The sequence below is a fragment of the Vidua chalybeata genome, chromosome 21 (genome assembly GCF_026979565.1).
Source record: "Vidua chalybeata isolate OUT-0048 chromosome 21, bVidCha1 merged haplotype, whole genome shotgun sequence".
NCBI classification, from domain to species: domain Eukaryota; kingdom Metazoa; phylum Chordata; class Aves; order Passeriformes; family Viduidae; genus Vidua; species Vidua chalybeata.
This window is the reverse complement of record NC_071550.1, coordinates 6,906,700-6,924,344: the sequence shown is the minus strand read 5'-3', so window position 1 is coordinate 6,924,344 and position 17,645 is coordinate 6,906,700. Positions and strand designations below refer to the sequence as shown.

General features: G+C 50.4%; 1 protein-coding gene and 1 long non-coding RNA gene across 2 annotated transcripts in view; one reads left to right on the top strand and one right to left on the bottom strand.

Moving 5' to 3' along the window:
• Nucleotides 1-10,617, bottom strand: part of BRINP1 (BMP/retinoic acid inducible neural specific 1) — an 88,968-nt gene extending 78,351 nt beyond the window's left edge. The window contains exon 1 of the mRNA XM_053962380.1: nucleotides 10,245-10,617. The gene's annotated coding sequence lies outside the window, so the exon portion shown is untranslated. The remainder of the gene's footprint in view (nucleotides 1-10,244) is intronic.
• Nucleotides 10,618-11,349: 732 nt separating this feature from the next.
• Nucleotides 11,350-14,808, top strand: LOC128798654 (uncharacterized). The gene is made up of 2 exons (XR_008434498.1): nucleotides 11,350-13,681; nucleotides 13,768-14,808. It is a non-coding gene; the product is annotated as an uncharacterized LOC128798654 (long non-coding RNA).
• Nucleotides 14,809-17,645: the final 2,837 nt, after the last annotated feature.

Genomic DNA, 17,645 nt, shown 5'->3' with positions numbered 1-17,645 from the left:
ACCTGCCACTCACATCTCTCTCTCTTTTTTACCATCCAAGAAACAAAGGAATCGTTCCTCCCGATGTGGCAATTTGTCTGAGCATTCACACCTGCCCCACCAGTGAACTCTGTGTTCCCAGCAGCCAGCTCCCCGCTCCCTCCTCCCAGTCACACACCTGTCAGAACTTTATCCCATCTATTGATGTGTTTTCCTCACAGATGAAGGGAGCACTGCTTTATTACCTGACCATGGCAGAGAATCTCTGTTCACCCAGAGATGCTCATGGCCAGTGCAGAAGCGGCCCTCAGCAAGTGTCACCTGCTGAAGCTGAACTTCCCTGTCTGTGCTCAACAGCCTTGTTTCTCTTCACCAAACCTCTGTCTTCAGCAACAGGAACAGAATGGCTGACGGGAGAGGAAAGGTATGGAGACAGGCACATTCCTCCTCCCTCCCAGCAGCACGCTGATGACTGGGCAGGACTTTGCCCAACACAAGGCAGACAGGGGGAGTCACCCTGGAACCCTCAGGAGGATGGGACTGTGGGGAAAATATGGGGAGGGGACATGGCTCCATAGCTGATCTCTGTCCACCCTGTCACTCCTACCAAGCTGCTTTGGTTAAGTCTCAGGATTTCATGCACCCAATTATCTCTGTCACAGCCTCCCTGCATCAGCTTGGGCAGATTTTTTAAGGTGACATCTTACAAACACCTTGGAGGCTGATTTTCCAAGTGTTCCCCATATCCCATGGCAGTAGTTAAGGTCCTGTTTTCTATAATGTTCTCCTACCTTTTGTCACCAACTACTTTCAAAATCTGTCAAAGCAAAATTGCAAACTGAAATGCTTCTACTGACAGGATTTGAATTGTTCTCCAAGCCTTGTGCTGCATTTCCTCAGGTACTGAGCAGAGGTGACAGCATTCCCTGTTTCTTTTCCTCCTCCTCTGTCCAGTCAGCAGGCTGTTGGGCACAGGGACCTTGTATCCCTACAGAACCTGGTGCTGGGAGACTCCAGGCTCATCCCAGCTTTGTGCCATCCTGATAGAGGAAACTGAGCTGTGCAGCTCAGGGTCACTGCTGCTGCCTGTAACCACCCATTTCATGTCCCACTTCAATATCTATTCTAATCACTGAAATTACTTTTGTGGGAGTTGACACAGAAGAAGAGATTGCTGGATTGATATTCTGTCTGGCATTGATGAAAACCTTTTTATAATACCTTAATCCAGCACCCACAGAAGCAATTTGCTAATCTCTTGCTGACTTAGCTTCCAGCGGGATCGACCATAGGCAGTCACATTACCTGGCCAACCATATTATGCTCTTTTTATGCAGAGAGAAAATGTCCTTCCTGACCCCAGAAGATGGTCATCCTTTCCTTTGAAGCCTGAGACCTGATTACCATTGTCCCGGATTGCAGGGCTGCAAATGCTATTAATTGCTACAAAGTTATGTAGCCTTCAAATCCATCCGGACTTTCATCTCAGCGACATCCTGCAGCAGGGAATTGTGTGCCTTCACTATACACTGAAGAAAGGACTATTTCCTTTTAATTTGCTTTAAAAGTTGTGCCCTTTAATTTTGATGTATCCCCTTGTTCTTCTGTCATCAAAGTGTTAAAATACTTCTGATCGCTTTTCATTTTAACCTTCATATACTTCTGTACTGGAACCCGAATGTCCCTCCTCACTCCCAGCTTTCCCAGACTAGATGAACTATAATTTCCAGGCTTCCCTTATTTAACTTGTTAATATTTGTAAAGCAATTTAAAATGTATTAATATGGTTCAATTATAATATCACTTCTATTTTCCATCCTTCCTTTTAATGTCTCAAGTGTCCATCTAATTTGCCATCAATCTCCATTGATTCTCCCTCTGATGATATGTTAGTCTTTATAATATCCCAGGGAATATTTCTTCTGCCTTCCTGACCAGCATTTTGGAACAAAGAAGCTGCACACTGATGAACCATAAACATGATTCACTCTGCACTCGGCGTGTGTATGGATTTGCTGTTGCTTAGGCTTTGGTCTCGGAAATCAGTTTCATTATGTCCATGGGGCTGTAATTAAAAAATTGTCTGTGTGATTCCTTTGCAGGATCGGGCTCTTTGTGGTTCTGATTCCTCTCGTTCGGTGACAATTGAGCCCAGGTGTGAAAAAAAGTCTGTGTTTGATAAACTTTGAGCAATATCTGAGCACTCAGTGACACATCTGCAGCAGCAGGGCCTTTGAGACAAGAGGAGTGATTTTGACATCTATCCAGTCACAAAGAGGGGGGAAAAATGAGATATGGTTATTCACCCCTTCTCTTTCCCGTAGAAAGCTGGGAGACACCCAAGGAAATTATGTGGTACTAGATCTAAACCATCCCCCCAAAAAAATACTTCCATAGATGACTCGTGACTTGCTCCATTACTGCAGAATGTTATGAAAACACAAAGCATGAAAGGAATCAATAAAGAAATAGTCACACACAGGATATTCTGTCTGGCACTGCAGATGAGAGTCCTCAGACAACCACTGACTTTGCACATCCCCACACAGCTGAAAGGTTATCCCAGGAGTGACAGCACTCATCCATGTCTTTCTGATCCCTTTAGTGTCCTACTGTTGTGCTTAGAGCACTTCTCAGTTTTTTCCAGTCTTAACAAGGCCCAATCCAGCTTCATCAGCAAAACAGATCCCTCCTTCATCTCTCATCCTCCAACAAATTCCCTGAGCAACACTTCCAGCTCCAATCAGTCTTTTCACCTTAACTCTTCCCCACAAGAAGCAAATAAAAGGATTGATGAACATGTATCTCTAAATGCACAAAATAGTTTTATCTAAATATTTATAAACTCAAATTTCCACTCTTTGATTACTTTAGGTAAATACTGAGGAAAAATCCTAGTTGGTCTCTTTTCCCTGGTTGACTAGATTTATCTATTCACTGGCCTAAAACATGGTCCATCATTTTCAAATACTTTACAATTCTCTTTTAGGAGACTGGAAATGGCAGATAAACACATTATCAGCATTCTCCAGCATAAAACAGCAAAGCCTGGAGTAGTTTTGCAGAAGCAACTCCAAATTTGGACAACACGACAATAAGCAATTCTAGAAATAGCTGCTCGTCTTAAGGCTATGTTATAGGGATCCTTGTTGCTGCTTTCTTCTCTCTGTTCACAATTTTAGCACAAACACTGTGCTTTGTTAGTTCTTCCCTTTGACTTTCTCAGTATTTCTTAGGCATTCTTCAATCTCAGCTTGTACCTCCTGAGCTCTCGCTGCTCCCTCAAAACACGCCTTTGATTTTGACTGCAAACCTCGCTCAGCACAGAGCAGTGTGGGAAATGGCTGGAATAACATTCCTGTTCCAGGCAGGAAGGTGGTCTGAGCCAGGAGGGACCCAGAGCCACATATGTACCCCAGCATATGTCTGAGGGCTCTGCTTACCCGCTCACCATCTGTACCTGCCTGAAGAGCAGCCACGCGCCAAGAGCAGCCCGGCTGCTGCAGCACCCGCGTCCTGCCTTGCTGGTGTCCGTTCCACTGATCTCAGAAGTCCAGCTAAGGATTCACACCTGCTCATCCTGGTCCTCCTGCCTGCTCTGAATCTCCAGCCTCCTCCCTGGGGTCACAGCTCATTTCTCTTCATTCTTCCCTGGTTAGTTTGAGCTGCTTTGTAATTTTCCACAAATTCCTTTTATTTATTTTTCTGGTCCCGCAGCCTCACCTGGAATGTGCTGCCTGCATGAGGTGATGGTTTCAAAGCTCACCCTCCCTGTCTTCCACCCTGCTTAGCAAGTCAGTATCTACAGCTGCAAGATAAATTACCACAGAGGTCTCCAGTGTTAGCAATGTATCTGGCAGCCACACACACAGCTAGGGCAGGGTAAAGAAATGGCTAAATGGGATCGGTTGTGCCGACTCAGGACTTCTGGCCAAAACTGCATCCAAAACCATGATGGACACAGTGGAGTCCAGAGCACAGGACAGGTTCTAAATCACACCCTAAATCAAAGCCTAAGAAAGAGATCCTCACTCACCACAGAGCCAGTTAACAGCCCTGGCTTCAACAGGCTGCAGTGATTTACAGCAAGAGGCTGCGAGCTTTTCACAGGAACTTGCTGTACAACATATTCCAGCTGTAGTATGCAAAGATATTAAAGTCCAGGCTGTAAGAAGACCTGTTGTAAGGCTTCAGGATGTATCTTCTCTAAATACCAGGACATACTTCCTATCAGGATAGCAATGAGACAGGTCCAAGGCATGAAAAGACTACAGGATCCAGAGCTACTCTACTGGAAATTGGGAGTAAGGAGAACAGAGGGGAGTGAGAGCTCCCTCTACTCCTACATTCTCTTTTGATATCCAACCAAAGTCCTGGAGCAAATTGTTGGGGTTTTGTTGGTTTTCTGGAGCTTCTCTTATGTGTGAGAATCTCTCATAGCTTGGTTTGCAAGCTTGGTGTGTCAGCTGTGAGCCAACTTTGCTGTAATTCATGACTCTCTGGGAGGGAGGATGTCTCTGTGATGGAAATACTCCACCAAATAGTGCCCACTGCTAACACACATACAGAGAATTGTTCTAGGGCTGCAGAGCTCTGTTGGTGCTTCTGGCACGTCAGTTTCTACCTCTGCCCAGCACTTCCATCAGTGAACAACAGCATGTGCCTGGCAAAGGCAATTCACTCCATCCTCCTCTGCAGGTGACCCTCTCTAGATTATTCACTCCTCTATGATTTACTGTTATTCCTATTGCCACTGCAAGAGGTGATCCATCAGCAGTGCAGCTGGTTGTTTTTCTGGAACAGGAGCCAGGAATCACATGCGTGAGAGTTCAAGCAGTGGGGAATGCTATGTCAACACCCAGAAACATGCCACCACCACGGGTGCCACCGTGGGTCCCACTCAGCCAGCCCTGCAGCGGACACAGCAGCAGCTCTGTGCAGAGCTGAGCTCTGCCAGCTGCACCGTGCAGGTAACAATAAAATGGATGTAGAACACATGACTTCAGAAGAACAAATAGCAAAAACAAATAAGCATCTTTCTCCTGTGAAGCTGCTTGCAGGTCCTGCCTCAAGGCTGCAGGAAAACAACTCCCCAAGCAGGGGGCTGTAAATGTTGTGTTAAATTCCCCAGCCCAGGCTCAGGGGAATCCTGGGCCTGACTCTTGTTTTCTTTCCAGAATGACATGTTCATATACCCAGTTTATGCCACCTCCACTTGGGATGTGATCCAGCATTCCTGAAATAAACTTAAGTCCTTCAATAGCCTTTGGCTCACCATAAATCAGCTGCTCCTCCAATTTCTGCTCTTTCTCCCATTTCTCCCTCCTACTAGTCAGGACTTTTCCTTCCCTGGTACAGCATAGCTTAGCTCGTCAAGCCAGCAACAGCTGTCCTGTGCCTACTCCAAACCCTGGGAATGTCACCTCATTTGTCTGGTCCATCTCTGCCCATCCTCTCTCCAGACAAAAGTACCTGGTAGATATATCCAGTTTGCTTCCCCAGGTCTCTCTCCTTGATAGCATTTCCCTTTTCCACACCATCTGCAGCCAGAAGCCCACTGCAGCCCTGGCCAGACGTGCTCCAGGCCCAGCACATCAGCTGGATGTGGCCATGCAGAGGCACAGCAAGCAGGGGAAAACCTTCCCTGGCATCCAAGAGCATTCTGGAGTACACACATTGCCAGGAGAAGATATTTTGCCCTGACTCAGCTCAGCACCATTCCCTAACTCAGCATCCTGCTCTGGCAGTCATCTTCCAGGGGAGAGGGAGAACAGCAGGACCAGTCCCCTGTCCATGGATCTGTTTAGAGGCCAGATCTGTGTGTGTGTGTGTGTGTGTGTGTGTGTGTGTGTGTGTGTGTATTCTCCCTTTCTGAAAAGCTGCTCTGTGTGGCCTAGAAGGAAATGGGCCAAGGTCCTTACAGTTGTTAAAAATCTCATGATACTTTTGCAAGCAGGATGGTGTAAATCAAACAACTGGGCGCAAGCTTCCTCGCTCTGGGTAATTTATATTCTGCCTCACTAAGTTCATCTCTGCACTTCCAATGCATGAAGTGATTTTTCACTTCCCCTGTAGTATTTGCTGGCACGGAAAAGCTGCTGGGCTCTGTCCCAGAAGTAGCTGCATTTCATCACCGGGTGAACGATCCCTGCTCGCACCGGGCCGGCTCCCCGCAGGCTCTGCTCGCCCCGCGGCTCCGTAGCAGGAGGACGCGGCCCGCACCCGTCCGGCCGCACCGGGGCTCCAGGAGCAGAGCTCCGCCGGCACCGAGCGCCCACCCCCGGCCCCTCCGCCTTATCCGTGGCTGGGGATAGGGGCGGGGGATGCGGGCAGGGATGCGGGAAGGGATGATGGCAGGGATGCAGGCAGGGATGCGGGAAGGGATGCAGGCAGGGATGCGGGAAGGGATGCGGGCAGAGATGCGGACGAGGATGACTGTATGCCGGGGAATGCGGGCAGGGGTGTGGACAGGGATTCGGACAGGGGTGCGGGCAGGGGATACTACCGGGGAATGGAGGCAGGGGTGCGGGCAGGGTTGAGGGCTGATGGTGCAGGCAGGGGAGGCTGCCGGGGAATGCGGGCAGGGCTGATGATGCGGGCAGGGCTGTGATGCGGGCAGGGCTGTGATGCGGGCAGGGGTGCGGGCAGGGCTGTGATGCGGGCAGGGCTGATGATGCGGGCAGGGCTGTGATGCGGGCAGGGGTGTGATGCGGGCAGGGCTGTGATGCGGGCAGGGGTGCGGGCAGGGCTGTGATGCGGGCAGGGCTGTGATGCGGGCAGGGGTGCGGGCAGGGCTGTGATGCGGGCAGGGCTGTGATGCGGGCAGGGGTGCGGGCAGGGCTGATGATGCGGGCAGGGCTGTGATGCGGGCAGGGCTGTGATGCGGGCAGGGGTGCGGGCGAGCCCCGCTCCGCTCCGCGCGGCTCCGCGCCCGGCGCTGCGTGGAGCCACAGCGCCCCCTCCTGGGGCCCGGCGACACCGCCCGCCGCTCTGGCGCAGCCGGGCTGAGCCGGGCTGAACGGGGCTGATCTAGGCTGAGCGGGGCTGAGCCGGGCTGAACGGGGCTGAGCCGGGCTGAACGGGGCTGAGCTGGGCTGAGCGGGGATGAGCGGGGCTGAGCTGGGCTGAGTTGGGCTGAACGGCGCTAAACGGGACTGAGCTGGGCTGAGCGGGGCTGAGCGGGGCTGAGCAGGGCTGAACGGGGCTGAGCTGGGCTGAGTTGGGCTGAGCCGGGCTGAGTTGGGCTGAGCCGGGCTGAGCAGGGCTAAGCCGGGCTGAACGGGGCTGATCCGGGCTGAACGGGGCTTATCTAGGCTGAACAGGGCTGAGCTGGGCTGAACGGGGCTGAGCTGGGCTGAGCTGGGCTGCGCGGGGCTGAACGGGACTGAGTTTGGCTGAGCCGGGCTGAGCTTGTCTAAGCCGGGCTGAACGGGGCTGAGCTGGGCTGAGCTGGGCTGCGCGGGGCTGAACAGTGTTAAGCCGGGCTAGCGGGGCTGCGTGGGGCTGAGCTGGGCTGTGCGGGGCTAAGCAGGGCTGAGCGGGGTGTGTTCCCTTTTTTGGGGGGGTCCCTCCCTGATTTCCCGCCTCTGAACGCCGTGTCTCACAGTGCTCGGGGGTTCTTCACCCTCATTTATGTTCTTCAGTGATTTTTTTCCACCCCCTCCCCCTGCCCCCGATCAATTTTTTCCTGCTTTCTCAACATCTCTGCATCAGCTGTAAATACCAAGTCCTGGGTAAAGTCTAGAAATCCACATCCATTCCTGGGAACTGGGTGAGGATCCCTGGCTCTGGAGTCAGCTCCTGCCATGCTCTCCTGAGCAATGCACCTGGAGAAGGTGTTGGGGCTCCTGCCTGCACAAAGACGGGAGGATTTGGCTTTGAACTATTTCTGTCACACAGACAACAATGACTATTGTCTGCTGGCAGACCCATTCCCACGTAGTGTTTAGCATCCGCCTTACACATACTTCCAGTGTAGTAAACAGTGGTGGTTAGGAGGGAACAGAGACAAATCCCGTGCCATTTCTTTTGGGACACATTTTACCTAAAACAAGCCAATCCACCATATGTTCCTCCTCTCCAAAGTTTTAACAGAGACTTTAGTTCAGCCTTATTGTATTCCTGCTCTTGGAGGCCTGTCTCCTCGCTAGGCCCTATGGAAAGAGGGGAAGAGGAGAAAGGTCAGAGGGGGATGTTAAGCGCCTCTAACACCAGTGACATCATCTCCCCTGTGCCCACTCTGTCATTTCTGATCAAAGGGGCTTGCAAAGGGAGTATCTGCCCCCTGAGGATGGGAGGGTTTTTCTCTGAACCGGGGTAAGACTGAAGTGCAGCCTTGCATTGTGTGTTTTAGCCGTAGATGTGTGTGTGGTTCTGCTCACACACACTCACACACATTTAAAAGTGATGTAACTCCAGCAGAGCTCTTCCCATACTCCCAGACTCCAGCTCTTGATCAGAGAAGGCATGATGAGTATGGAAATGCCACCGCTCCCCCAGCCATTTCCCTGCTTCCCTGTCTGCTGCTCATCTGCCTTTCCAGGAGTGAAATCATTCCCGAGTCCTGGGAATCTGCAAAGAGCCATAAAACAAGTGTAGACACACCAAATGTAGAGGGTTTTCTGCTGAGTTGCAAAGGGCTTTGGAGTCAGACAAACCCCAAATCAATGCTTGGAGCCAACTACAAGAGAGAAAGCTACACTGGAGGAACAAACCACCTACTGCGAGCCCTGCAAAGAAGACAGCATGTGTGTGCTCATGTGAACTTCTGAAGGTTTGATTTACATAATAAGAATATCAATGCAGCTATTTCTGCCCGTTCAGTGTGTGTGGATCCCACCTGTGTGGCTGAGCGTGCGGGAGCTGCGGGGCCGCAGAGCTTGGAGAGGGGTTTGCCCCCACGGCAGAGCGAGCCCGGGGTGCTGCGTCTGAGCCTGGGGTGGGCTGTGAGCTCCACAGCATGTGCTGGGTGTGCTTGGCGTGTACATGCTCCAGGGAGACCGCGGTGGCTTGTCTGGGGTGTGTGGGAGGGAGAGAGTCCAGGGCTGTCTGTCTGCTACTCACAAGCAGAGCAGATCGATATTTTTCCTTTATAAGGAATTTTTTTTCAAAAGCCTTTCATGTTCCTTACACCAAAGCTACATCTCCTCTTTACTTGCTCCCTCCTCCTCTCACTGTCTCCCAAATACTTCTCTACAACTCCTGGGAAAGCAGATTTACTGCCATGAGCACATTATTATTATGCAGCCAGATGAGCAGCCAGAGTAAAGCATGAAGGACCCTTCCGTCCTGCCTAGTGCAGATGTCAATCACAGGGCTAAATTCAAACACCAATTCTGCCAGCATTTCATCTGCTGCTGGGTTCCCTCCATGAAGAGGAGACTGCATCCGAGAAGTGACACCTCCTCCCCTTCCCCACTCTCAGGTACCAGCACGGGGGAACTCTCCAAAGCCAAAACACACACACCTATAACCCCCCTCCTTCTCCCGGTGGTCTCTGGGGCTTTAGACCCAGCCTGTGCTGGACCCCGGGGATGATGCAATGGCATGGAGATGCTCTCCGTCCCGCCATTCCACAAGGACTGCAAAAAGGCAAAGTTATGCTCCACACCAGCCTCGCAAGCAGCACTGAACGGGGAAATGAACGTGGGGAAAACCCATCTCCAGCACCGTGGGGTGCAGCTCCCCGCCATCCCTACTCTCCCCCGGCTCTGCCGCTGTCTCCCATCCCCGCTGGAAGTAGAGGCAATCAGCCCAATGTGGGATTCGAGGCGACAGACTTTCCTTTTCTTCCGCGATTTGCTTGTCACTCGCGAAAGCGGAGCAGCGGGTTAAGTGGAGATGACACCATCTCCTTGGGGACGGTCCCCCCCTGCTCCGGGATGTATCGATACTCCGGAATACAGATGGATCCTGGCTGCCTCCCACCCCCAGCGCCACCCCGCCTGGCCGCCAGCCCAGCCGAGCCGGGGCTGAGCCCCGATTGCCGAGCATCCTCCGGGGGGGCTGCCCCAGTAAAAAGCAGCGCTCCCAGCCTTCCCAGTGCGCGAATCTCGGCCCCTCGCTCAGCACCACGCACGCAGAACGGCTAAGGGAGCTGCGGGACTTGGCCATCCATCCCCCCTGGTCAGGCGGCGCTGCCCAGGGCGGGGGTGCGGGCAGGGGGGGCGGAGGGGCCGCGGGCGCGTTACACAACGCGCGGCAGGACGGGGGAGCCGGCCCCGGGCAGGGGCAGCGCCGCAGCCGCAGCGCAGCGCTCGCCTTACCTGATGCTAATGTGCCGCTGTGGCGGAGATCGGCTCGCCCGTGGGTTTTATTCGGCTCGGTAGGAACTTGTGGGAGAGCTTCTCTGTCCAGCTCGCATACTGGGTGCGGGGCTGATACTGCAGGCGTGAAAATCCTGGGGCTCTAGCAGTCCTTTTCATGCTCAGACAGAAAATCCCCTTCCTTGATCCAGATCGCGGGCATTAAGGGCAGAGGCAAGGAAAAAAAAAAATCCGCTTCTCCCCTTCTTCCTTTTCCTTTTTCTTGCTTTTTTTTTTTTCCCCCTTCCTGTGCCCCCCCTCTCTTCTGCTGCTCAGTTCGTAGCCATCGGGGGAAAGAGCAGAGGCAGCAGGGAGAATGGAGAGGGGGTTAGAAATAAAAATGAAAAGAGCTCCAGGAGGGAAGCGAGAGGCTGGGCTTGCCACCGGAGGAGGGGCTTGGAGCGGGCTAGAGAGGATGAATGGGGAAGAGGAAAGCAAGGCGGAGCCCCAGCTTGGCCATTTTATTCTAAGTGTTTTGTACATAATTAGAGAAGGGGAGGGGCCGGGGGCAAAAAGGAGGGACTTAAGCTCCGGCCAGACGGAGCCTGGGCCGTGGGAAGGGAGGGTGAGACCGGGAAGGGCCGCGGGATGGGGCTGCGGGAGGGGTCGAAACTTGTCTGCCGAGGAGGGGATCCGGGGTGTTTTGCGGAGGAGGCTGCAGCGGGGCCGGTTGCCATTCCAGGAAGACCCCATCTATTTAATTTCTTTTTTTTTTTTTTTTTCCTACCCCCACGCCTTCAGTTTTCTCCTTCTGGACGCGGACAGCGCCCGGCTGGCTCGGCCGAGCCGGGATCTGATGGGAGAGCAGGATGCTCCCGGCCTGATCCCAGCTCTCCTTGGGGAGCCGGGCCGGGGCCGAGCCGCTCCCGTCCCCGCCGGGCGGGCGCGGTTCAGCACCGCGGACAGCGCCGGCCGCGCCGGGAGAGCGGAGCCGAGCCGGGCCGAGCTGAGCCGGGCCGAGCTGAGCTGGGGTGAGCTGAGCCGGGATGAGCTGAGCCGGGATGAGCTGAGCCGGGCCGGGCCGAGCTGAGCCGGGCCGAGCTGAGCTGGGGTGAGCTGAGCCGGGCCCAGCTGAATCGGCATGAGCTGAGCCGGGCCGAGCTGAGCTGGGGTGAGCTGAGCCGGGATGAGCTGAGCCGGGGTGAGCTGAGCCGGGGTGAGCTGAGCCGGGATGAGCTGAGCCGGGGTGAGCTGAGCCGGGGTGAGCTGAGCCGGGCCCAGCTGAGCCGGGATGAGCTGAGCCGGGCCGAGCTGAGCTGGGCTGAGCTGAGCCGGGATGAGCTGAGCTGGGGTGAGCTGAGCTGGGGTGAGCTGAGCCGGGCCGAGCTGAGCCGGGCCGAGCTGGGCCGGGCCGAGCTGGGCCGGGCCGAGCTGGGCCGGGATGAGCTGAGCCGGGATGAGCTGAGCCGGGATGAGCTGAGGTGAGGTGAGCAGAACTGAGCTGAACTAACTCTGCAGGCAGCCGGCTGCGCTCCCGGCCCGGCGGTGCCCCTCAGGTGAAAGTCCCAGCACTGGGCTGGGGGACGGCTTGGGATGAGGAATGGAGATGGGGCTGATTCAGGGGCATGACCCAGCCAGATAAACCTCAGCAGAGCAGCAAAGGCAGCCCAGTGTAGGGGCAGAGCTGAACAATGCTGTGATGTGAGGCTTCCAGACAGGGACCCCTGGGTTTCCAGACGCTACTCCTGGGCAGTGGCAGGGCTGGGCTGGGCTGGGCAATGCTGACAGAGGGAAAAAAACACCCACCTCTTGCAGGGTGTGTGGGGCAAGGAGGGCAATGGGAGATGCCCTCCTTCCTGCAAGGACAAGCCCTTCTCTGGCCTGCAAGGACACTCTGTCCTTCTCTCACCCATCCCCTGTGGCTACAGAACATTGTCTTAAGCTAAATCTTCAGCAAATCTTTCCTAAGCAGAATTAGAAGCTGCTTCGTTAAACCCCAAGCTGCTCTGACAGGGCTGAAGCTCAGCTTATGTCAATGACAGGGTACCCAAATCTCCCGAGTTATGCCTTTTTCCAAGGAACTGTTCAGCCACAAAGCACACTTCCTGGTGAGCCGCCTTGGATTCTGTCACACTGGCTCAAATAAAAGACTGAAATGATTCTCACAGATGCAAGGCCACAGATGAAACTCCACAGCAGGGAAAATTCAGGAACTGGGTCTTACACAGAACATATAAACAAGGTCAAAGCCATTGTTTAAACAAATAAATGGCACTTGGGTTTATCATCAGTGTGCTTTTCATTGATGCTCTTGGCATTTACCAGAAGTAGAAAGGGAGCCCTTGTGTCATACATGAGGCTGTTTGAAATTAAAGCAAAGGCTCCATGAACCTGCAGTGGGATTTGCCAACTCAACCAATGCAACAGTTCTGGGTGCCTTTCCTCACTACGCCTGAGAACGCTTCTGTGATTTGGTCTAGCAGGATTTGGCACCACCCAGAATGGTATTTCATATTCCTGTGAAGAGGCAGAGAAAGAAAACAAGTGAGATGATACTCCTCAGGCACCCAAAGGTCTCACGGGCCTAGGGAACATTTCATCACCCAAGGGCTGCAGCTGTGTCAGGGCAGGTCAGGCTGGAGAGCAGGAAAGGGTTCTTGCCCAGGCTCCCCAGGGAATGGGCACAGCCCCAAGGCTGCCAGAGCTGAAGGACAGCTTGGACAATGCTCACAACGACAGGGTGGGATTGTTGGGGTGTCTGTGCAGGGCCAGGAGCTGCACTGGATGATCCTGGTGGGTTCCTTCCAACTCAGGGTACTCCATGATTCTGTAATTCTGTGATAAAAGCTCTCTAGGAAGTAACACTTCCATCCAGAAAGTCCAAGTCAACCAACTCCTGGGGCAGATGTCCTGCCTGGAAATAAGATTTTCCATCAATATAATAAACATATAAGTAGAGGAAAAGATAAAACAATGTAAAAAGAGTAGTTTTGCTGATGCTTTTCCTGTCCAGAGTGTTTTCCCTGTCTCCCCCCTCCAGTAGCACATACACCTCTGCTGCCTCCTTTCCAAAGCTGACTGTCTCTGTATCGAAAGCGGATTATTTGGTGCATTGAGTATTCAACATGTTCTCTTACAGTATTGTTGTGTTCAATGAGCTTTGCTCATCTGAATGGACACTCACTGCATAGTCCACTGGTTTAATTTGCTGCTTTGGAAACCTAAGCAGGTTACAGCATATTTGGCTATGTGTCTGTTCTTATGTGTCAAAGATAAGGTTTCTGGATGCCATTTTTAAAAACAAAATTATTTCACTTCAGTAGCTTTCTCTTTTCAGTGGTCTCTTCTTTTTAGTCTTGAGTATTTCAACTCACCTTCTCCCTACAATGAACAAAGCCTCGATCTTCACCCCAAATCAGCAAAGCTCCATTGAACAAGGATTTCTATTTCTTCTTCCAGTAAGGATTTTTTTTTCTCTTTTTTTGGAGCTTTTAACAATTTTAGCACATCCAATCCTCACTTTTTTTCACCCTTCCTTCCACAGGTATCTTAAAAGCAATGTTTGGAGTTCTTCAAGCTATAAGATTGTTCCCACGATGAAAATAGAAACCAGTCTATCAGAAGAAGAACAGAAATTCACAACACATAGGGTGAAAAGAGAGAGTCTCCAATTTGCATGCAAAAAATTGTGGTAGTGATGAGGATGAGGAAACAGTAATTCAGACTCTTTATTAGAAGTTTAGGAAGAAATCACACGGAACTGAAAGACCTAGAAAGCAGAGAAATGTCCATGCTGATCACTTAACAGCTGCCACAATGATGGACAAAGAGGTTTCCTCAGTGTGTTCCAGGTGTGCTGTGGGTGTGGGTTAACCCCAGTGTTCAGCTCAACACAGCAACACAGCACAGTCATCCCCTCACTGCCCTCCAGCCCATACCCCAGGGGCCTGGGGGAAGAGGAAAGGACAAATAAAAGCAAGAAAACTTGGTGATCAAGAGAAAAAAAATTCAAAATTGAAGCAGTAGAAGATTACTAAAAGAAAACAAAAGAATTGAGACAAAGACAACCACTCACCATGTCCCACAGGTAGACCAATAACCCAGCTGGATCTCAAACAAAAGATGACTAATCTAACTAAAATCCTCTTTTCCCCCTTTTTGTTGCTGAACAAGATGTTCATTATCGAAATCACAAGCGTGTTAACAACAAATGTTTTGGTCACAGACCTACGACACGATCCTATGAGCTGCTATAGGGGAATTTCACTCTACCCCAAACAGGCCAGCACAAAGTGCCATTATTATCTCTTGCAAAAGGAGCTGTATGTGCCAGCTGCACACAGTGAATTCTTCATCTCTGTTTGTGATTCTACAGCAAAGCTCACTCCAGAGTCCCATGAGCTGGTGAAGATATTCAGACTCCACTCTGTGTTCTTCTCATGCTACAGGCAAACTTTTCTTTCCCACATATCCTGTTGTGTTGTCCTCCTTGAGGATGCACAATGTATTCTTGTCAAGGTTTCGCAGACTTCATTGTTTATTACAGGCTAAAAATGGATTAAACTTGCTTTGTGAGCATTGTATTGATATTCTGGTGCTCTCCCAGTCTCTTGTGAAATATATTTCCTCTTTTTCCTCTGCAAACAATATCACAGCAAGCAGTGATCTTACTCAGACTGTTCTTTGTGCTGGCTGCAGAGACATCCTGTTCCCCAACCAGATCCATCTGCTGCTGGTACCCCTGAGCACCTGGAGGAGTGTCCCAGTGTTCCCCAAACAGGGTGGGTGACACAAAGGGCTCTGCCAGGCTGCTCTAATGGATGGCAGCAAGAAGGCTGTGAATGGGCTCAAGGGTCAGGCCAAGAGGCAAGGAGCATGCAGAACCTGTTTCCATCACCCCCAAATGCAGATTTAAAGGTTTAAGTTGAATCTTCTGCAGTGGCTGGGGAAATGCTGAAATCCCTGGCCAAGACAAAATGCAGGCAGGTCTCAACAGAGTGGGAAGAAGCAGTTGGGAAATATTTGGGTTGGGGTTTTTTTTTTGTTTGTTTTTTGTTTTTGTTTTTTGTTTTTGTTTTGTTTGTTTGTTTGTTTGTTTTTCTAATAGGAGTTTCTAGTTCCCCTGCATTAAACTGAATAATCATTCTCAGTGCAATTCTTAGATACCTTAAAAATTCTGAACTCACTCATCTTTCCAAATAGGTGCTTCCCCATCTTTGCATTGTTCCTAAATTAATATGTCCCAAATGTATCCATTTAGATAAATCCCTTTCCAAGTTCAAACTAATGAAGGCAGAAATGCCATAACTTCAGAATTGAACTCCAGCTGTCCTGGGCACCCACCTTTCAAGACACTTGTTCTGAGCACCATGACCTTCTGGGGTTGCAAAATTGGATTTTCAATTTCCTGAGATCCAACTTTCTAATTAGCTTTTTTTTTTTTTTCCTGCTGCTCTGCTTCTTAGCAGACATCTTGCGAGAAAGAAGTAATAGTGATTTGTCTTCCATTGAAGTTTAAAATAAAGCAGTGACCACTCTGAAGTCAAATCTAGGAAAATATAGTGGGCAGAAGGAGCAGTGGGAATTGGTTGTTTCCCAGCTCCAAAGACTGTTTCTCTACTGTCATTGATATGACAGTCCCTGGTCAAGACTACATGATACAAATTAATGATTTGATCCATTGGATTCGTGGGGAATTATAACAGGCCAGACATTTGGTCTCAGGTATTCATCTAAACATTCTCTGCAGTTAACAGAAAGTGATATTTTTAACTCTACAGGTGTAATCTTCCTGTTATCTTTGACAGTGTCTTTGACATGGCTTGGATTTCCTTCTGAAATTGTCTCTCTGTGTTGACTCTAAAGTGAACCAAATCAGTGCTTAGATGAATTCCTAAATTTTAGAAGGATGAAGCCAGAGGATTTGAATACTTTCCTTTAGAGCTTATATCTGCTGATTTTCCCATTTAGGCACAAATCCATATTCTTTATTAGCAGTCTTTCATATTCACTATTGTTGCTATTGTGTGGGACCAAGCACAAGTCATCAGTATTCATCACCTGCAGTTTAGTTTCCTTCTGAACTTGGACTAGGACTTTCAAAAGGGAACTACTTGTAACTCCCAGCCCATCATGAGCTGCACGAAGGCTTCAAGCCTCACTCTGCCTCTATCTGCAATCACTCAGCACTTCAGACCACTCAAAAAAAAAAAAAAAAAAAAAACCAAGTTGGCAGATGAAACCCATGTGCAGTCAAATGCAGGGACTAGAATTTTCAATGGATTTTTTTTCTTATTCCTCACTCCAACATATCTGTGTTCTTGTAACTGTTTCATGTCTCACAGAGCCCCCATAAAATTCACTGCTAAGGAGATGGCAAAGCAAGAGACATGGTTATTATGAAGCAGGCGTGAGAAAAAGAGGGTTTAGCTTGATTAAAAGAGGTGCAGAAGAGCCACTGTCACCCAGAGTCCGAGCTAATTCTGATGAGAGTGAGAGGCTCAGTGCTTCTGTTCTTGATTTCCCCATCCAGCAGGGGAGGCCCTACACTAGATGTGAGCACGGAATAATGGTACCACCCCAGCAGAAATCCAAGTCTTGCCACAAACACACATCCCACTGCGTGACTGTTCAATTGATCTGATCCATTGTAATTCTCTGGGCCGTTTTCAGCCTCTGGAAGGGGTGGCTTTGTCTTTTTCTCCCTGGATTATGAATAACAGCCAAGTCACCTGGCTCTCTGCCACACAACACAGCAGGGAAATTCTGTTTTCTGGAGCCTAAGGTCCAAACCTCCAGGACAGGGAGTCGAGCATGTTCCAACAGATTCATGCAACCTAAATGCACTTTTTTCAACAACACAAGTCCAGGTCAGAATGGACCATCACCATTATCTTTGGACCAATATACCTGGCAAGTATTGAACATAGAGGGTAGAATAAAAAGTTTTTTTTTTTTTTTTTCCCCACCACTGGGTATTATTTGTTATTTATTTAGGAGAAAATCTGAATCAGCGAGGAATGCCATGTCTTAGAGCATGCTGCTACTCTGAGATAAGTGCATTTTGCCTCAGGTGTGCAGTGAGTCACCAGGTTGATGGCTGGTGCATTCCAGCACCCTGAGAAGTGGAGCTGTTGTTACCTCACAGTAACCACATGCCTTGAGCAATATTATTTCTCACCTACAACAGGGACTTTTTATCTGGTTAAGACAAAGTGATGCCATCGATTTTCAGGAACTATGTTGAAAGTGCTTCACAAAAAACTCTGCATAAATGCAGCCCCTCGGGCTATTCTGGTTAGTGGCCAGAGCAGGAAAGGACAAATCAAAATATTCAGGAATCTATTTACAGAAACATGGTCAGGTAAACCAAGAAGGAGCCGTGGTGTGTGTACCCTATCCAGGTGTCTAGGACCACGATCT